Below are 20,172 nucleotides of genomic sequence, written 5' to 3'. Positions count from 1 at the left end.
TCATCCTCAAACTTCTGTTGCCTCATATTCTAGTGGTGCTCTACTTTTCTAATGCTATAAATGGTCCTAATAAAAGTATTAAATTGTTCGACCGCAAGCTGGCTAACCACCAACACTTCATTCTCTCACCCCAATCAAACAAAAAAAATGTTTCTAGACTGTCGTTTTTCTTTTAGTTATAGAGCTATAGAATTATTATAGCAAATGTTTACTGGAAATTTGAGGTATTGCCACAAGAAATTAAATGTTAATAAAATCATTGACACAGAAAAGAGAGTATGAAGATCTCTTAATCAATACTGTCTCAGTATTTCCATATTCATGAAAGGTTTGGAACACTTGGCTTCCTACATTAACCCTCTGCTCTAGTGACCAGGAAAAATATTGTTTAATGAATATCTTTAACTTAGTAATAAGATAAGGATTTGAACTACATGGCCACTGGCATCTTTTCTAATGCTGAGATCCTATGATTTTTATGTCTTTCTTGAGAAGTTTATTGGCTATTAAAAATGGCATCATCTGCAATGATCCCTAGACATGTAACTAGTGTGGGTCAAAAGGCTTTGTCCCAAGATGCTGAGTTGCAAATTATATAAAATATTCTTAATAAAAATCTTTAAGTGATGCAAATCTTAAAGCTTTTCTTCCCGTTAGCAGATGTTTTCCCATTATTCCTCATCCTAGGGGTGAGTTTATCCCAGAACTTGAGATTCAGCAACTACTGAATATGGATGGAGATAGTCTTGGTCAAAGGCAATGAACTTCCCAGCCCAGAGAGACTTGGTATTCAAGGAGTGCACCCTATTATCTACCATCTCCACTGCCTCTTATATTCATGCCACTTCTAAGTTGGTTCCACTCTAAAATTTCATTTTTCTAACATTCAGGATCACAACAGGGGGTGATTGTTTTTATCATCAAAAGAATCTCAATTAGATGTCAACAGATCCCTTTAAATACACCCCACCCTGCTTCTAATATAATTGAAACCATAACATTCAAAACTTTCTTGAGGAAGTAAAAACTTTGTTTTGTACATCTTTTCATTAGGAAGAAATAGGCCTCACTTTAGCTTCCTTTCCTATTCTTCTTTCTCCTCAGTGACATCATTTGTGTTTTCTTCTCTACAGCCAGTTAACAACATTTATTGATCCCCGTTGTGGGTAGAGATGTTTATTACCTCCACTATTGCCTGTGCCCATTTGTTCATTCCTGGTCTTGCCCTCTCTCTCAAGATGTTGCAATAGCCCTCTTCATAACAGATTGTTTGCCATTATACAGATTCTTTTTTGTTGTTGTTTTAATGGGGAATGTCATGGGACTTGTGGAAGAAAGTAGTTATCAGAAGAAGTATTTTGAGAACCACTCTTGAGCCAGTTTGAAAAGTTGTGCAGCTAAGGAGGCTGTCTTGAAGGCTTATGAATTCAGTTTTTTGATGTCATTCCTTTATACTGTGCTTTATGAATAAATATTGGAATGAATTGATGGTAATATGTCTTTATATCATGTTATTATTTATACTTCCTAGCAGTAAAAGCTACGGAGCTCATTTTAAAATCAGTGATAATCAATATAACACCAAAGTTGCAAAATTTAGAGCAGATTAACATATAATGACAATTCCTTAGATTCTCAGTTTACGTGCCATTTCAACATCCACTATCTGGGTGGGATCTCATTTGATAGGTAAGGAAATTGAGACCTAGGGAGGGAAGTGATTTGCCCAGGATTGCTCAGTTGGTAAGTGGCAGAGTTCACCACCAACATTTAAAACCAAAAATATATGGCTATGACTTAACTATTGAAAAGTAAAATGCTCGATTTATGTGGATTTGGTCTTGCTATTTCTCCAGGTGCTCAAGTGTTATTTTAGCAAGCAAACAGATAAAGCAGTAGCAAGTGAATGAATCTTAGGCTGTGTTCAAATATTCTTGACAGGCGTCAAGCCTTCTGTCTACACCAAGGACCCAAGTCTGCCATTTAATGAACAGGATGATGTTTGTTTATTTTCTTTAAGCCTGAGTTCTCTACCAACTGGCTCCTAGGTCAGAAAGATATATGAAACACAAACAAAAGTGCAAGTAAGGCCTATCATCAGCAATGCAATCTCACCCCCTGGTACCCAGCTCACCTTAAAGAAATTTATATCGACATTACGGAAGAGATCTCCCTAAATTATGTGCTAAATCAAGATCACATTTTAGAAGACAATAGATTTTCCTGGTCACATAAAGATTTTAGCTTACCATTCTGCTTCTTGAAATAAGCACTTATCCCCAAATTATTACGATATTGTCATGAATGTATATCAGGCTGTTTATATTTGCACCATATCCATTCTCTATATTTGAGATTATACACATGCCTGCCATTTCCTCGATCTCCTTTTTTAATATTTTAAAAATGAGTGAGACTATTCTACATTTTCCATACGTTATAATAGTAGAGCATCTAGAATTTTTTTATGTGTGCTCATGAATATTTTTAATGCAAATGGTGAGAGTTATGGTGATAAAAGCTCTGGAGACTGAATGTTTCCAAGTACAGAGATTGTAAACATGGTGAATTCGCTTTATCAATTAATATTCCCAAACATGCTGATTTTTTTCTTTTCTTGTCTTTTCTTCCTTCCTTCCTTCCTTCCTTCCTTCCTTCCTTCCTTCCTTCCTTCTTTCCCTTCTTCTACATGGTAGTAATGGCCCTTGTAAGACATTATAAAATGGAAAAAGATCAGGAAGAAAATAAACTTACTATAATCTCAGTATCTAGAGATTAAAACTTCAGGTTTTTCTGTATTATTAAATATATAATATAAAATTCAGATAACATTACATACACTGTTTTCTAATATACTTTACTCATTAAATGTACCATAAAGCATTTAAAAGCTCCTAAATAGTGCTCTAAATTTCAGTTATTATTCTACTATGACATATCTTGAGAAAGAAGAACAAAGCTGGAGGGATCACAATTCCAGATTTCAAGATATACTGCAAAGCTATAGTAATCAAAACAGTATGGTATTGGCACAAAAATAAAAACAGATCAGTGGAACAAAATAGGCAGTCCAGAAATAAACCCTTGCTTATATGGTCAATTAATCTACAACAAAAGAAATAAGAATATACAGTGGGGAAAAGATAGTCTTTTCAATAAATGGTTTTGGGGAAAAATGGACATGTCTATGCAAAATAATGCAACTGGATCACTTTCTTACACCATACTCAAAATTAAACTGAAAAAAGATTAAAGACCTAAATATAAGACTGAAAACCATAAAACTTCTGAAAGAAAACATGGACAGTAAACTCTTGGACATCAGTCTCAGTAATATTTTTTTGGATCTGTCTCCTCAGGCAAGGGAAGCAAAAGCAAAAATAAACAATTGAGACTACATCAAAATAAAAAGCTTCTGCACAGTGAAGGAAACCATCAACAAAAGAAAAAAAAAACAACCTACTGAATAGGAAGAGATATTTACAAATGTTATATCCATAAGAGGCTAATATCCAAAATATACAAAGAACCTAAATAACTCAACACCAAAATACCAAACAGTCTGATTAAATAAAGGGCAGAGGACCTGAATAGAGATTTTTTTCCAAAGAAGACCTACAGATGGCCAATAGACACATGGAAAGATGCTCAACATCACTAATCATAAGGGAATTACAAATCAGAACCATAATGAGATATCACCTCACACCTGTCAGAATGGCTAGAAAAAGACAAGAAATAACAAATGTTGGCAAAGATGTGAAGAAAAGGGAACCTTGTGCATTGTTGGTGGGAATGCAAAATACTATAGCCACTACAGAAATGCATATGGAGGTTCCCCCCAAATTAAAAATAGGACTACTATATGATCCAGCAATTTTACTTCTGCGTATTTATCTGAAGAAAATGAGAATACTAATCCAAAAGGACAGGTGCACTCCTATGTTAACTGCAACATTATTTGTAACAGCAAAGATTTGGAGGCAACCTGTGTCCACCAGTAGATGAACGAATGGATAAAGAAGATGTTAATACACACACACACACGCATGCACATGTACACGCACACAAGAATATTACATGGCCAGGAAAAATATTATGTAGCCATTTGCAACAGCATGGATGTATCTAGAGGGTGTAAATGCTAAGTGAAATAAGTCACACAGACAAAAACAGATACCATGTGATTCTACTTATATGTGGAATCTAAAAAACAGACAAGCAGAAACAGACTCATGAATACAAACAAACTGGTGATTGACAGAGGGGAGGGAATTGGGGGACTGGGCAAAAAAGGTAAAGGGGATGAAAAGACTTCCAGTATGGCACCTGGGTGGCTCTGTAGGTTAAGCGTCCAACCTCAGCTCAGGTCATGATCTTGTAGTCTGTGGGTTTGAGCCCCGCATTGGGCTCTGAGCTGACAGGTTTGGATTCTGCTTTGGATTCTGTCTCTCCCTCTCTTTCTGCCCCTCTCCCACTCACACTTTGTCTGTCTCTCAAAAAAAATTTTTTTAATTAAAAAAATGTATAGAGTTAAAAAAATATTTTCAGTTATAAAATATAGTAAGTCATGGGGAGGTAAAGCAGGGCATGGGAATGTAGTAAATAATGATGTAATAACTAAACAAACGATAGCAACTAAAAACACTCAGGAATTCCTTCCCCTGTGTTCATAAAGGGATAATTTCCAGGGTTTTTCCCTCTTTATGCATTCTTGTAAGTATTTCTTTTTCAAAAACTTCTTGAATGTATTTAGGAAAGCTTTCAGCAAAACCAAGGCAGTGATTCATCACATCTTAGAGTAGAAAAGGCGTTAATAGGTACATCTTTTTGCATCCAGGAAAAATTACTATTCAATAAAAAAATTATGTTTAAAAATATAGTAAATAAGGAAGTGTTCATTTTCATGATTTTAACTATATTTGGAGTAAGAGACTTCACATACATATCTTTAAGCATCCACACAAAATGCTTGAAATGCTAAAAACTTATACCTTTCAGATTATTCTAAATTTTTCCCAAAGTGACCTTTATTGTTTTAACAGTAATTACTCTCCATGGCTAATAGGTATTATCATGTGGGGTTCTTAGGCCTAAGGAAAGGAATTGAATTAAAGGGAGTGGCAGGGAAAAATGTGTTAGAAAAATACTTTTTCTCTTTGGTTGCAAATTGGAAACAACTCCATCCTGCTCATCCATGAACCCAGTTCCCTCCAGTAGGAGGGATTCTATGGATTTCAAGCCAGACCTCCTTGAGTATGAAGGTAAACACTGCCACTAGACACATCAGGAAGATGTCATTTTCTTTCTTTCTTTCTTTCTTTCTTTCTTTCTTTCTTTCTTTCTTTCTTTCTTTCTTTTTTGTGAGAGAGATACAGACAGAGAGAGAGAGAGGGAGGGAAAGGGGCAGAGGGAGAAGGAGAGAAAATCTTAAGCAGGCTCCACACAAAACACAGGGTTCAATCTCATGACTGCGAGATCATGACCTGAGCTGAAATCAAGAGTCAGATGCTAAACTGACTGAGCCACCCAGGAACCCCAGAGAGATGTCATTATTAGGCAAGGCAACAGGAACCAAACAAAAAACCAGAACATCTTATTTACTTTCTTCACCTATTACTAATGTTGACCCCTGTTTCCAAATGCCTTCTTCTTCATACATTTGAAATTTAACCAAGTTTCGTTTCAAGATGTGCTTCTAAAACAAGGATTTCAAAATTTAAATAAAGAAATGAAAGTTCTTAGATCAAGAAAGTGAGGAGGCAATGTGCTTTTATTTGCTCCTGTGGAATTACACTCAGGCAAACACTACCTGTGGTGTTTGAAAAGCAAAATACCTTAATGCGACAAATTTATAATTCAAAGAAAGTGCCAAAAACTGTTTTCATTTGTATTATTTATGACATGAGAGATAATTGAAAGCTTGCTTCAATAGTTTCTTTTCTTTCTTTTTAAAAAAAAAATAATTTTGACTGGCTGTTCATCCTTTTTTTTCATTCAGAAATAAGATGGGTTTGGGAATGAGACAAAGCAGCCTTTTTACTTTACCAAATGTTATATTTGTCATTATCAGCTTCCCAATAGATTCACTCCCTTATTTCACTTCCTCTTTAGTTAAATATGATTCCGTGAGAACAAGGGGGTTGTAGTGAGTGCCAAAATGTATATTGTAAGCAAAAGTAGCAAGGAAATGAACAAGTAACTGAAGGTCCCTGGTCTACTTTTACGTGGGTTGATCGGTTGTGTAGGATGCTGTGGTTTTGTTTTTTCCATTCAGAATTTAACTTGAAAAATTGATATTAAAGTACCTGCATTTATTCCCTTTTTTCCACTATTTATTTTGACTTATTACTAACTTAGTGGCCCAGTTATACTTTTCTCTTTAATAAAAATATCTGAGACAAACTGATTCTATCTGCAAGACTGCCAGACGAATTGTTTTCTTTCTAAAACTAGATTTAGGAAGAAGGAGAAGGCTAGTTTTATGAAGGCATTTTGGATGGTGCACTTTGCAGATGGCAATGTTAAAAGCAGAGGTATAATTAGACACTGGCATTCTCAGAAAAGATTTCGAAAATCTAGAAAAGGGAGAGATCAAAGGCAGGAATATAGGATATGATATGAATTGGCTTGCATATACAACTTCAGCTGGGAATGCCACTTAAAAACGGGACAGCCGAGGGGCCCGTGGGTGGCTCAGTTGGTTAAGCGTCCGACTTGGGCTCAGGTCATGATCTCACGGTTTGTGGATTCGAGCCCTACTTCAGGGTCTGTGCTGACAGCTCAGAGCCTGGAGCCTGGTTCGGATTCTGTGTCTCCGTCTCTCTCTCTATCCCTCCCCACCTGCACACTATTTCTCTCTCTCTCTCCCTCGAAAAATAAATAAACATTTAAAAAATCTTAAAAAGTGGGGGGCAGCCAAAACAGATACCATGTAGGGCTGCAGTTTGGTCCCTGCCTCTGCTTTCAAATAAAATAGGTAGAACGAATCTGACATTTTATGAATATCCTCAGATCCAGGGGACTGAAAATTATGACTCTTCTACTATACTCCAAACTACAGTTGAAAACATGACTTTCCTGCTACATTTAATGGTAAGACATTACCTTGCTTTCTTGTGGGCATTCCTAAGGATCAGTAATTTAAGCAAAATAAAATACAATAATGTGTTTAGTGGATGTTGAAAAACAGAAAGCTATTCTGCTCTAGAGAAAGACCTCAGAATCTGCTTGAAGACCTCAGAATCAATTTGAAGACAGGCAGGATCAAATTATTAAAAAAAAGAATTCTTTGCATATATTAAAATGTTTTCCCTGTATCCTACAACAACTATATTATTTAAAAAATCAAAATGTGTTTTCCTAAAAAATGTCTGCACTCCTTATAAAAGTTAACTTGCCCAATAAATAACCTCAAGAAGTTTCCTTGAAAATTTGCCTTCTTGCCTTCCCTACTCCCACTATTTGAAAACCAAATTTTATTTCCTTTCTATTTCCAAGAAAGCTATAAATAAACCAATTTTCTCTGAATATGGGACTCTAGGCCATGCTGACCTCCACAGTAATTCGAGCTCCACCACTCACCAGTAACAATGTGCAGGCTGTTTCATTTCATCTGTGAAATGGGAATGATAATGACTACCGTGTAGGACTACTGTGAGCATTAACTCAGAAGATCTGTGAAGCTCCCAGCCCTGTGTATCTCATGAGACAGGCGCTCACATTGTTAGTTCCTTTCTGGTTCCCCATTAGTCTCCCTTCTTCTTCTTCTTCTTTTTTTTTTTTTTTAATGCTTATTTATTTTTGAGAGAGAGAGAGACAGAGTGTGAGCGGGGGAGGGGCAGAGAGAGAGAGGGAGACACAGAATCTGAAGCAGGCTCCAGGCTCTAAACTGTCAGCATGGACCCTGACTGGGGGCTCCCAGCCCCGTGAGATCAAGACCAGAGTCAAAGTCTGACACTTAACAAACTAGCCACCTAAGGCGCCCCTAGTCTCCCTTCTTGGTTCCCCCCTCCCTACAACCAGCTAGTCTCTAAATAATGCATATGTAATTGTTAGAACACCAGCATGAATGCCCAGAAGTGTTTGTTACTGAATTACCTCAGCAGTGAATCTGGCATTGCACCCCAACCTTTCCCCTTCCTCAATCCCTTTGGGCAACCCCTCCCTCAAATACCTGAGCTACACCCTGACCCCAGGTGAACTGTGAAACTGGCTATCACGTGAGCATTTTCTCTCAGGGTTTCAGCTGGTCTGGTTCTGCCTCAAAGACCAGACGGAGCTCATGTGCTCATGTTGCTCACAATTAACTGACTCTGGACATGTGGTCACTGCCATCAAGACCCGCCCCAAGGAGAACAGCAGTTCAATGAAATCTTAAACTCTATTTATAGACCACTTGAAACAAACACTTTCCTGTGAAGCCTAAGGAATCCTTCTTGAGAACAGGAAAGTAATTCACTAGTCCCAGTACTAACAGGCAACTGAAGGGAGGAAAATGCAGCAAGTCTGTGCTTTTCCAGCGTTCTACAATTTACAAAGCATTTGCTTCTGCTTGTTCTCCCATTTCACGCTGACACCATCCCAGGAGGCAGACAAAGCAGACACTAGTAAAAAAAAAAAAACCAAAACCCATTTTATAGATTACAAAACTGATGCCTGGGAGGTTCAGGGAGCTGCTTACATTCATATGGCTGGTGAATGGTGGTGGTTAGAAAAAGAGGGGAGAGGAAAGTGGAAAAGGGAGAACTGTTTTCTGTTCATGCAATCAACCTAAACGTCAGTAAGTAATTATTTACCAATAAGAAAAAATACACGGGCAAGATAATTGTTTCAAAATGTACCTGCAAGCTTAAAAAATTGTTCCTTCTCCACTTCTAATAGGAAAACCAAAATATGAGAAATAAACACTCAGGGAGATTCTCCAGGGAAACATTTATAAACATGTTTGTATCTGTCTATAACATATACATACAAACATACATACATAAAATACATACCTGTATTTTAGGAAGAAATTCCTTCTTGAAACCTCTCCAGATTAAAATGTGCCTATGTCAAGACTAATCTTGAAAAAGATGATAGGAATTTTTACGAGAAATTTTCATTGATTCTGCCAATCAGCTCTGAATATATACATCTTTACCATCTTTTTAGTGTGGGAGGGTGTTTGCATAAGTCCAGTATGTGCATAAAAAGCAAGACTTCACTAATATGAATTAGTTTATTACCAGAAATGAGTTTGCTCTATAAAGTTATTTTATTTTGATTTTAGCAAATAATTTTTAAGCTTTGTTACCTGGAAAGGGTATACAAAAACTTTTTGTCTTGAGAAGTACGTCTGGATAATTTAGAATAGCTACACTAAAATCTGTGTGTGTGTGTGTGTGTGTGTGTGTGTGTGTGAGAGAGAGAGAGACAGAGACAGAGACAGAGACAGAGACAGAGATTGAGGGAGTGAGAGAGATTACGGTTTAAAGAGTACCGCTGGGTTAGCAAATTGGCTCAGTGCCACTGGGGGATTTTCAGATTTACCAATTCTCTGCCTATTGTTGCAGCTCTGATTTATGGACTTTGGAATCTCTTGAAAGGCAAAGCGTCTGGAGTTTAGGGTCTTTCCTTGCCAGTCCCTCCATTTCCCCTATACTGTTTTTGCCCATGTTCACCTTGTGGCGACCTTGCAGGACTCAGCGTTTTTACCTGAGCTCAGTAGCTGGGGAGCCCACTAGTGCTGGGGAGAGGGCAGTGGTTTCCATTCCTGGGTGATGGAGTCATGGGAGAAACTGCAGCGAACCAACGGAGAGTAGGACCGGAGCCGGGCTCCAATGTGCTTTAAGCGGCTCAGGACAGAGCAGCTGTTCTGGTCTCCCAGCCTGCAAGTGCTGCCTGCATTTGTCACTGACCACTGAAGTGTGTGTTTGTGCAAGGTGAGAGCTGGGTGCTTTCTCATTAATTTGGAGACAAATTGCCAGGTATTGCTGTTTATTGTGTTTGATAATTTGGGGATATTTAGATCACCACAAAGCCAGGACCTAGACTGCGTGTGGTTTTATTTATACCCTTGTTTTCTGTCACGATCCATTCAGCTCTCCACAGTGTCAAATTGTGGCAATGGATTGGACACAGTGCTGTTCTTACCCTGAAATGTGATCAGTTTAGTGCTGTTTTCTTGGATTTTTTTTTTCATTAATTGCTGCTGCCAAATTACCTTAGCTGTTCATGTACAGAATTCCCATGCTGATCTGAAAGCACATGAAAACTGCTTCGGACATAAATCGGAATTGGTAGTTGTTGGAGTTCTTGCTGTGGTGTTTTCTTTGCTTCCCCCACATTTTAGTGGTTGAAACTTTGCGGAGAGCAGAGTGCCTTGGGCTCTGATCTGGTGATAGAAGTAACATGGGAGTTTCTGTGTTTTTGCTCGTCAAAATGAAAACTGCTTGGCTATGAGTGTGTGTGGGGGGGGGGGTGGGTGTGTACACGCGTGCGCACACAAGTGCTTACGCACACATGTGTGAAAAAAAAAACTGCTTGAGAACCAAAAGAAACCCAAATAATCTTCAGCTATATTTTAATGCATTTACAATTAACCAAGTCAGCTTATAAGTCTTTCACTATCAGAATATTTGAATTTTGGACACACAAGGACAATATAACTGTCTTGTGGGGGTGTGGAGTGTGTACTCACTAGGAGGACAAAGGAATCCAAAATGTGGTCTGGGTAAGCTGACAGGCCTTAATCTTGCCCTGGTTTTGTGTGTTAGCTAATTAACTGAACCTATACAAAATATAAAGGAGAGACACTGTATTATTGTATCTAAATAAATATACAGGAGATTTGTATTTGTGAAATACATGTTCTAGAAAAGGGAAACATGGGAATTTGGTATTATATGAATAGAAGAAGAATAAAAATTCAAAAAGCTATCAAAGTTTACAAGAAAGGAAAAGACAGTATACGTTAAGACGAGGAATCATTATGATGGGCTACTGAAAAGTACATCAACTGCTCAAGTTTTTATGTCTAGTGAAAGAACAATAGCACATTTAAGGGAATTCATAGTCAGCAGAAATGAAGCCAAGAGCAAAAGTTCTTAATAAAACATGTTTTCAACCTGTCTCTGAATGTACTCATCTGTCTTAATTAACTTGAATTCTGTTGCCAAGATTGATAAAGTTAGAATAAAAAAATAAAACTTTATTTTAGGTTGATTTCTTTAAACTAATAAAGTATAATAAGTTATATTAAAATGCACTGAACATTAAAATTGTTCAAAACACTTTGTAGCTAACATACAATATCAAAATCATTTGTCCCACTTTTGTGTTATGTCAGTTAGGAAGAAGAGTCTAATATTCTAAGCTAGAATGTCACCTGTTGTTACATACACATGGACTGCTGAGTTCTTTGGACACTCTCGTCATGGTTTCTTGCTTTCAGACTGTTAGGACACCGTGGAATGGTGAGCAGAAAACATCCGACTTTACCGTTGTCATGCTTTCTGTGCCAATTAAGAGCAGCAATAGTTTCATTTGACAGACATGGAACTTGCAGTGTACAAAGAATTGGTGACTGGCCTTTCCTTATAGAAACCTCCCCTACCTTGGCTTTCTGCTGCCACAATCTAAAATTTGGCAACTTCCTTAAAATAGTTTAACATGGGGGTGCCTGGGTGGCTCAGCTGGTTGAGCATCCAACTTTGGCTCAGGTTCATGGGTTCAAGTCCCATGTCGGGCTCTGTGCTGAGAGCTCAGAGCCTGGAGCCTGCTTTGGATTCTGTCTTCCTCTCTCTCTGCCCCTCCCCCACTCAACACTCTGTCTCTCTTTCTCTCTCTCTCTCAAAAATAAACACTTAAAGATGTTATTAAAAAATAAAATTAAAAAAAAAAAGAGTTTAACATGACTTTCTCTCCATGACTGAAAAGATCTGATGGACAGCTTCTTACGATTGCTCTATCAATATGACAGTATCCACATCTCTGTGCCACTTACGGTCCAATATGTTCAAAAGTGGTGTCCATCTGTACACATGATCACCTTCCATGCAAAAAGACTAGAAACTTAGTCATCTATTTTTTGAACCATAATCAATGTAAACAGCCACAAAAAAAAAAAAAAAAAAGCCCAGAATAGTGTCTGTGTTTATTCTTTGGATAACTAGCTTACTGCGATATGCAAAGAGGTTTAAAAAGGTTTAGAGATTACAGGTACTGACCTCAAAGCACATGCCAGTCTGTTCAAACACATTTACTTCTGTGCAATTAAGCTCTCTCAGTTAAAGAAAAAGATTAGCCTTTATTTATATATATGATAAGCATCTCTAATTTTTTAAAAAGCCTAAATTTAACATTATGTTCTTGGTTTTTCTCTTCCTTCTTTCGGCTTTCTCCTTTATTCTACACTTTAAAATTATAAAGGTTTTAATTTACTAAACCTTTTTTTCTTTAGACCTATACTCAATCTCTTCACCCTGGGCAAGAAAGCACTGTGATTTATCTCCTGGAACTGGGGAAAGACCCATCTCCCCTGAGATCAAGAGATTACTGCCCCCTCTGAGCAGGAAAATGGGGTGGTTGTTGGGAAAGAATGTCTACCAGGCAGGGAATGGCCATTATCTATTATGCTTACAATTTGGCAATTCATGTTGTTCTTTCCTTCTAGTCTATAACTAGTTAGCTTGGAAACCTTTATCAACAATTGTTTACACATACCAACACAGACTTTTACAAAGAGCTTTGGTAAATTGAGATTAAATGCGATCTGTGGTATATGGGGTTTACTTAAAGTGGTATCAGTAGTTTTTATGTCTCTTTACCTTAACATTAAGGTAATTAAGTTCAGTTCTGCCTACTAACTCCTCCCCAAGTGGTTTTAGATTCAGATGAAGTAATGGGCACTCACACAACTTTTAACTATTACTTCCAGATTCCTTAGTGGAAGCCTAGGTTATTTGGAAACAAGAAACATGGAAAACGGGGTGTATGATATGGTTATTCCTCTGGTGGAGGAATGTCCTGACAGTCACTGGGCTCCTCAGTGAGAACTTTGAGTAAGAGCATATGGCAGCAGGAGATTCTCCATTGGAAACAGAGATAAAAACATTGTCCACAACTCTGTTCAAGAGGTCTCATTATTTGTCTCGAATCTAAGATCTACAAAGGAAATGGAATGCATAGAGTGTGGTTGTTACAAGACAGATTCAAATTGTGCCTGCCTGTCTGCTTGGCCACTGTAGGAAATACTCACCAAAGTAACTTATCTCAAATGTATATGTTACAACCAATACAATTCCTGTTTTTTAAAACCTTTATTTTTTAATGCTAATAGCAAGTTAAATTCTTTACATTCTGATAGTCAAATGATTCTCTTCTATATGTAATACAGATAATCACTTTGAGACAATGTATTTAACAACTTCCAATATTTCTAATGGCTAAGAAACCATCAACAGGAAATCATTGCAAAGTTTCCTATTACAAGCATATTGGATCTTAAGAGAATGTTCAAGAATTCTACTCCAACATAACAAAATCAATATAAAGAGACTTTTATATGCTCTCTTCTGATAGGATATTTTAAAGGTCAGCATTCTTTGAATATTTTGATGATAAAGTATAAAATACTGGAGGTTGTCCCTTCCCTATTCTCTTGTAGAATAGGGCTTCACTGGATTGATAACTCTTATATGAGCACATCAATTTGGTAAGAGGGATTATTTTGTATCTATAAGAACTATCTCGTTTTCTTTATAAGTTTATATGAGAACTATGTTTTTAAATGCAGATGTTATTATTATTTATGGATAGTGAGACCAATAGATCAGGAGATGATTGCCATTGAAAAGAGAGATAGTTTGTGACTCATAGTTACCAAGAGGAGAAGGTGCAGTATGCCATGGGGTGGAGGTGGGGGGCACTTGAGAAAACACCAGGGTTGGTCAGGAGACAGAGGGAGAGACGGGAAACCATGGATGAGTCTTTATTGTGGTTTCCTTGGAAAGGAACAGGCAAGTCAAGGTAGGAAGGTTTAGTTTGGCTTTGAATAATGTCAGCAGGCTGTAGGGTATTAGGGGCTGTCTCTAGTTGTCTGGGTACCTGGCCCTGAGGTGGTTAGGGCAGATGGATAGCATCCCAGAAGGAGAGCCTTGTGAGAGCCTATAAAGTGGGGTATCAGCTCTGGGTTGGTTTATTTGCATATGGTTTATTTGCTATATTTAGAAATTAGCTAACCCTGGGAGAGGCAGTCTCTCCAGGATCAGCAGGACCCCAGATGTCAAATCATAAGAAATACAGAAAATAAAAACTCATGACTAATACAAATTAACACTCCCACACAGTAATAGATTACTTAGTATCATTTTGCCAATTGTGGTGTTCACCTGGTTGGTCCACTATGGACAACAATCTCTTTGACACCAAATGCTCCCTATCAATCCAGGCAACCCTCCTAGTGAACTCCAAAGAGGTTTTCGTTTCATTGTTTTTGTTTTTTAAATTCAATGCTTTCTAAAACAACAAAAAGATAGGGGTGTCTGGATGGCTCAGTCAGTTAAGCATCCAACTTTGGCTGAGGTCATGATCTTGTGGTACATTGGTTTGAGCCCCATGTCAGGCTCTGTGGTGACAGCTCAGAGCCTGGAGCCTACTTCAGATTCTGTGTCTCCCTCTCTCTCTGCCCCTGCCCCACTCGTGTTCTGTCTCTCTCTTTCTATTTCAAAAAATAATAATAATAATCAACAAAAAGGCTAAAAATAACTAAATCCTCTTTACTGAATACTTAGGTATATTTTACTTGTCCCACACAGTGATATATTAAATAATATAGAGACTAACAATTAATACTTCCATATTAGGATTCTGGTAATAAATGCATAAATTGAGTAGCAGTTCAGTTTCAACTGAACTGTCAAATGTAATTCATACTGTCCTTATTCCTCAAGTCATCAGCAGTGTACAGAGGGATCAAAGAACTTTTAATAGTTGAATAGGATCATTGATTTATCAGATTAGAATAAACATGTGCTAAAAATAGTTCATAATCGAGGAAGGAGAAACCCTAGAAATATGGCATTTCCCCTTGCACCATTTCTTCTCTCCATTTTTAAACATTAGGAAAGAAGAAAGCATGTATATGGTGTTTCAGTGGGAATGGATTTTTTTTTTTACCTTCCCAATTTAATTTCTACATTCCAGTTATTGGAATTTCTCACAGGAGTTTAGTGTGTAATAGATATGGAACTTCAAAACAGTGGGGAAGGATGTGTGAGTTGACAGTGGATACTGGTACAACTAGATAGCCATTTGGGGAAAAAAAGTGTTTATCCCTTACCCCCCCAAAAAAAATTCTGGAGAAGCTAAAGATTTAGATGCAAAATATGAAACAATATGCATGCTAAAAGAAGGCTTTGGTGTGCTGACTGGCACAGAGTAGTTGCCATACCAACCACATCACTAAGCAGCTGTGAGCAGGGTTGGAAATGGCATTCTGCCACTTGGGAGTTACCTAGGCTTGGTGGCCATCATGGCCATTACCATAGCAGAAGGGGGGCATCAACATGGTCCTTTCTCTGTGCCATCTGCCCCACCACCCTCTATGTCACCCAGGTACCCAAGTTTCTGAGATGAAAAAAAAGCAAAGAAGGTATAAATATAAATCTAATTACTTTTTAAATTCCAGAACTGATGCTTTATGTTTTATCCTGGAGCCAGACACGTGTTAGGAAAACATTGTAGGTGGATTTCTTTCTCTTAGTTCTCCTGATTCTCAAGTCTGACATTTGATTAAGGCCTCAAAGTGGCATCACTCTCTCTGGTATCTGCAGGTTTCCGGTTTATGATTTCCATTGGTGTGACAAGGGAATTAGACACTGTCCGCTGTGCACTGGCCCTTCTCAGTTGTTATCAGACTAGACTGAACCAATTCCAGGGGTGTGTGCTTGGTAGGAAACAGGAGGACTTCAGCTGGAAAGCTCTTTCCTTAGGGTCTGTCAATTCTTTCTCCTTTTTTCACTTCCTATTCCTCTTGTTAGCTTCTTTATCCTAGAATTCCTCCCTTTCCATGACCTCTCATACCACCTCACACCATCCTCTGACCTGAATAAAAGAAACACTGATGTCATTCACGCTAGGTTTCTCAGACTGGCAGGTTGTTCGGAGCAATGTGCAGTGTTCCTAGCAACAGATTAAGGCAAATCCACAGCACTTCAAATGCCTGCAAGCATCGAAAAATCACAGAGGACTACCTAGTTATATTTGGAACTTCTGCTGTGTGGTTTTGTATTAGTTCAGAAATCTAGAACATTTTTAAAGTATTTTTTGGTTTATTTTTAATAGACTCTTGGAAGGTTTCTAAAACAGTCGTGATGAATTTAGTCAAGACGCTGAGAATGAAGGTCAAATGTGTCTGTGCTAAAATTTAAAAGTAGGGCATATAAAAAGTTCACTGACAGTCACAGGAGAGTGATTTTAATTACCAGGTATGGTTTATATGTGTTAATAACACAAGCACTAGGGTCAGCTAGACCTGTTTTGAAATCCATGAATGAGTCATTTGACTATGGGAAAGTTTATTTAACCTTTCAGAGTCTCAGTTTTTATACCTGTAATATTAATACAAATCACATATTTTGAGGTTAAAATGATAAAATATGTATATGGGCTTGTCTGTAGAAGTCATCAAAAAGCTAATCAGTATAGATTGTAAATGGAGATATTTTAGCAAATAGGATTGCCATGATTTTGTGGAGAAGTGAATGTTTTCTAGGTTACAAAAAACGATAAAGTTGGAAAAAGTTACCAGAGAGAATAAGGAAAAAAAATAATGAGAGATAAAACAGGGTAAATCTGACTATCACAGAAAAGAGATCTGATTAGCATTGAATGTGACCTCCTTCTATGGAGGCTAACACAATATGTTACTCATAGTGCACACTTATTTATGTTTTAAGACAGAATGGATAAAGGAAAGAGACAGTAACAATAATGTTACCAGTTTCCAGGGAACTGGAAAGTTGTATAAAAGAGTATTTTAAAACACCTCTAAGGGGTTCTATCTTTAGTAAAAGGCAAAAAGAAACCAGAGTATAAGGTGTTCTATCTGAAGAACATTGTTTTTGTCGGATTTATTTATAATACCCAATAAAAATAAAGATACAACAAACCAGGAAGAAGAGGTATGTTAGTTACACAGTATATACTTTATCACAGTCCATAAAGTGGAAAGTCCGTAAAGTGGAAAGAGTAAGAAACTAGTATTCTTTGAACATGAAAAGTAATGACACACCTGTGAAATCACAGAGAAAGAAACCTATGAAGTCAGCATGGTTTCTGGTAGAAGTCAAAAGGTGAAGCCAGAGCCCAAACTGGAAAGGCCATTAATCTTAAAGAAATGCCAAAATGGGATGAGGACCTCTACCTACAAGGGCATTTGGTGAGGCACAAAGATTTATCATTCCTTGCTTTGCTTTATTTGGTTTCCCCAGGCCTTGCCCATTAAATATCAACGACACCTTCCATTTAGTGTGAAAACTCAGACACTCCCTTGCTTTTCCAAATTCCCCTCAAGGTAGTGTTACCACCCCCAGATGAGAACCATGGAGAGTATAAAACGTAAGATGAAGTCTATTCAAGAGTGGCAAAGTATCAGAATCAAGAACTTCACATCCATAACTTTCATAGCTCTTGGAAGCATTTTGTTTTTGCTTTTGTTTTGTTTTGCTTTTTGTTTGTTCGTTTTAGTATTTTAAAGTGAAAGCAAAGGTCTACACTGCCTTGTGAGTAATTTGTCCTTTTTCTGAGGAACGTGTCTGTATTGTGTTTGCTGTAAAACTGATTTGTGTGGACCCAGCACTTAGCCACCTCATGCTTGCCTACACCTTCCATTGAAGTCTGTGTGGGCTGTTTTTCTATGTGTATTCATTGCCAACTTAATAACTCTCATGACATGGTTTTCAAAAAGGAAAACACAAAACTTTGTTTCATTGTGGAAAATTGGCTCTGAAGAAAGAAAGGCAATTGGTAGGGCTGCTAATGAGGCATCAAGGATGTGAAGAAGTAGAATTAAATGGGAATTCAATAGACAAGAGCAGTTTCGAATACATTATGGAATTCTACTTTAACAGTATTGGTAACTTTGTCAAAATGAGTTCACCAAATGTGCTATAAAACAAAGGCAAAAACAATAAGAAAGTAATTTGTGAAATTGTTTTAATGCCTTTATAATTGACTTTAGGTCTACATTTGTGCTATTATTAAGGGGCCACTCCACGTTTTTAATTATGTTTCATTTCCTGAAGAACATTATATGTCATAGAAGTTATTTGAGAATTTAGAGATTCACAAAAATCTCAGGATATATTCCTTGAGAGTGTTAAAAGTCAAGTTTTTTGGTTCCTAGGGGGAACTAACAACAGACACCATGAATGTTAGATTCAACCTATGTCATGGTTAACACCTGAAATAACTGTAGGACTAACCCGAGCTTTCTTCTTAGGCAAACCTAAGATACATGACCTACCGCTTTGTGTTACCTTATCTGTGTGTGGGATGTTGTCTTCACATTCCTCACGTTGTACTAAGTTTAGCGGTGCACTGACATTTTCTGTGTGTCAAGAGAGGAGGAGACAGAAGAGGTGTCAGGGAAAAATCGTTAATACAGTAGCTGTATTACTTTCCTATGGCTGTCATAACAAAATTCCACAAACTGAGTGGCTTAAACAACAGAAATGTACTGTCTCACAGCTCTGGAGGCAAAAATTCTACAATTAAGGTGTTGGCAGGTCAGTGCTCCCTCTGAAAGCGCTAGGGAACGACCTGTTCCAGGCTTTTCTCTGAGCTTCTAGTAGCCTCAGGCATTCCTTAGCTTATAGGTAGCTGTCTTCTCCCTTTGTCTTCACATCTTCCTTCTGTGAGTGTCTGTCTCAAATTTGCCCTTTGAGAAAGATAGCAGTCATACTGAATCAGGACCTATTCTATTGTTCTCATTTTAACTTAATTATTCCTTTAAGGACCCTTCCTATTTCCAAACAAGTTCATCTTCTGAATTTTGGGAGGTTAGGACTCAAATTTATCTCTGCGGGGGAAGGTCACAATTCAGTTTTTAACCTTGGCTCAAAAAAGGTGATAATTGGGAGAGATCCTAGGAAAATTCAGTGTGGGGCTGGCATGCTGTTCGCAGTATGGTCAGTGTGTTGGTAGCATCAGGCTCACCCCAGAAGTGGTTAGGAATGCAGAACCCTGAGCTCCATCATAGACCTACCACATCCGAATCTACATCTTCACCTACATCCCCAGCTATCTCGTTGATGCGTTAAGGTTTGAGAAGAGCTGTTGTAGCTCCTGGAATAAAAGCCTCATTCTCAAATGCTGGGAAAGGGAAAAAAAAAAAAAAAAGAATAGTGTTTATGTGCAGAGGTCCCATCACTATGTGCACATAGCGTGTATAGGCCATTATTCCAGCACAGCTATGGCACGGCCATTTATAAAGGAAATATTGATCTTGGGACAGTGTTAGGGGTTAAATTTCAGTTATCATGAATTTCTTTTAATGTAGATTATCCCTCAGGAGTGAACTCAGAAGATCATCATATGCAGAGATGGCTCAATTTCTTTTTTCTACACTTATTTTGCTTACATAAATTGCTTCTTTTCTGCCCAACTGGGCTACAGTTTGCGCTGCCCCAACTAGCTGAGTCATACAACCTAATCCTGAAATAAGGCCCATTGAGAAAAAAAAAAAAATTCCCCCTGTACTGGGAAAAAGACATTTGCATTTATAACTATAATCTTCAGGTGATCGAAAACGTAAAGTCTTGCCTCATTTACTTCTTCCTTTGTGTCCCTTAGTTTTTTGCATCCCCCAAAGTGTAATTCAGCCAAAAGTTGTAGCTGTGGAATTTATGTTACATGAAGACAAATGGAAAGATAAAACTTTAAAATGAAGGAGGCAGAATAGGGGCACCTGGGTGGCTCAATTGGTTGAGTGTCTGACTCTTGATTTCGGCTCAGGTCATGATGCCAGTCAGGGTTATGTGATCAAGCCCTGCAGCAGACTCCGCACTGGGTGTGGATTCTGTTTAAGGTTCTCTCCCTCTCCCTTTGCCTCTCCCCTGCTCACCCTCTCCCTGTAAAATAAAATAAAATAAAATAAAATAAAATAAAATAAAATAAAATAAAATA

General features: G+C 37.7%; 1 protein-coding gene across 8 annotated transcripts in view; it reads left to right on the top strand.

Moving 5' to 3' along the window:
* The window catches only part of ARHGAP24 (Rho GTPase activating protein 24), a 662,096-nt gene that overhangs the window by 483,152 nt on the left and 158,772 nt on the right, over positions 1 to 20,172 (top strand). The window contains exon 1 of one of the 8 annotated variants that reach the window (XM_040479236.1): positions 9,657 to 9,926. The exons of 6 other annotated variants lie outside the window; for them this stretch is intronic. The gene's annotated coding sequence lies outside the window, so the exon portion shown is untranslated. Of the gene's footprint in view, positions 1 to 9,656; positions 9,972 to 20,172 lie in introns of those variants that run through there. One more of the 8 variants, XM_040479229.1, reaches the window with a different exon arrangement.

This window comes from Herpailurus yagouaroundi, unplaced genomic scaffold (assembly GCF_014898765.1).
Source record: "Herpailurus yagouaroundi ecotype Mexico unplaced genomic scaffold, PumYag 28, whole genome shotgun sequence".
NCBI classification, from domain to species: domain Eukaryota; kingdom Metazoa; phylum Chordata; class Mammalia; order Carnivora; family Felidae; genus Herpailurus; species Herpailurus yagouaroundi.
This window is presented reverse-complemented; position numbering and strand designations above follow the sequence as displayed.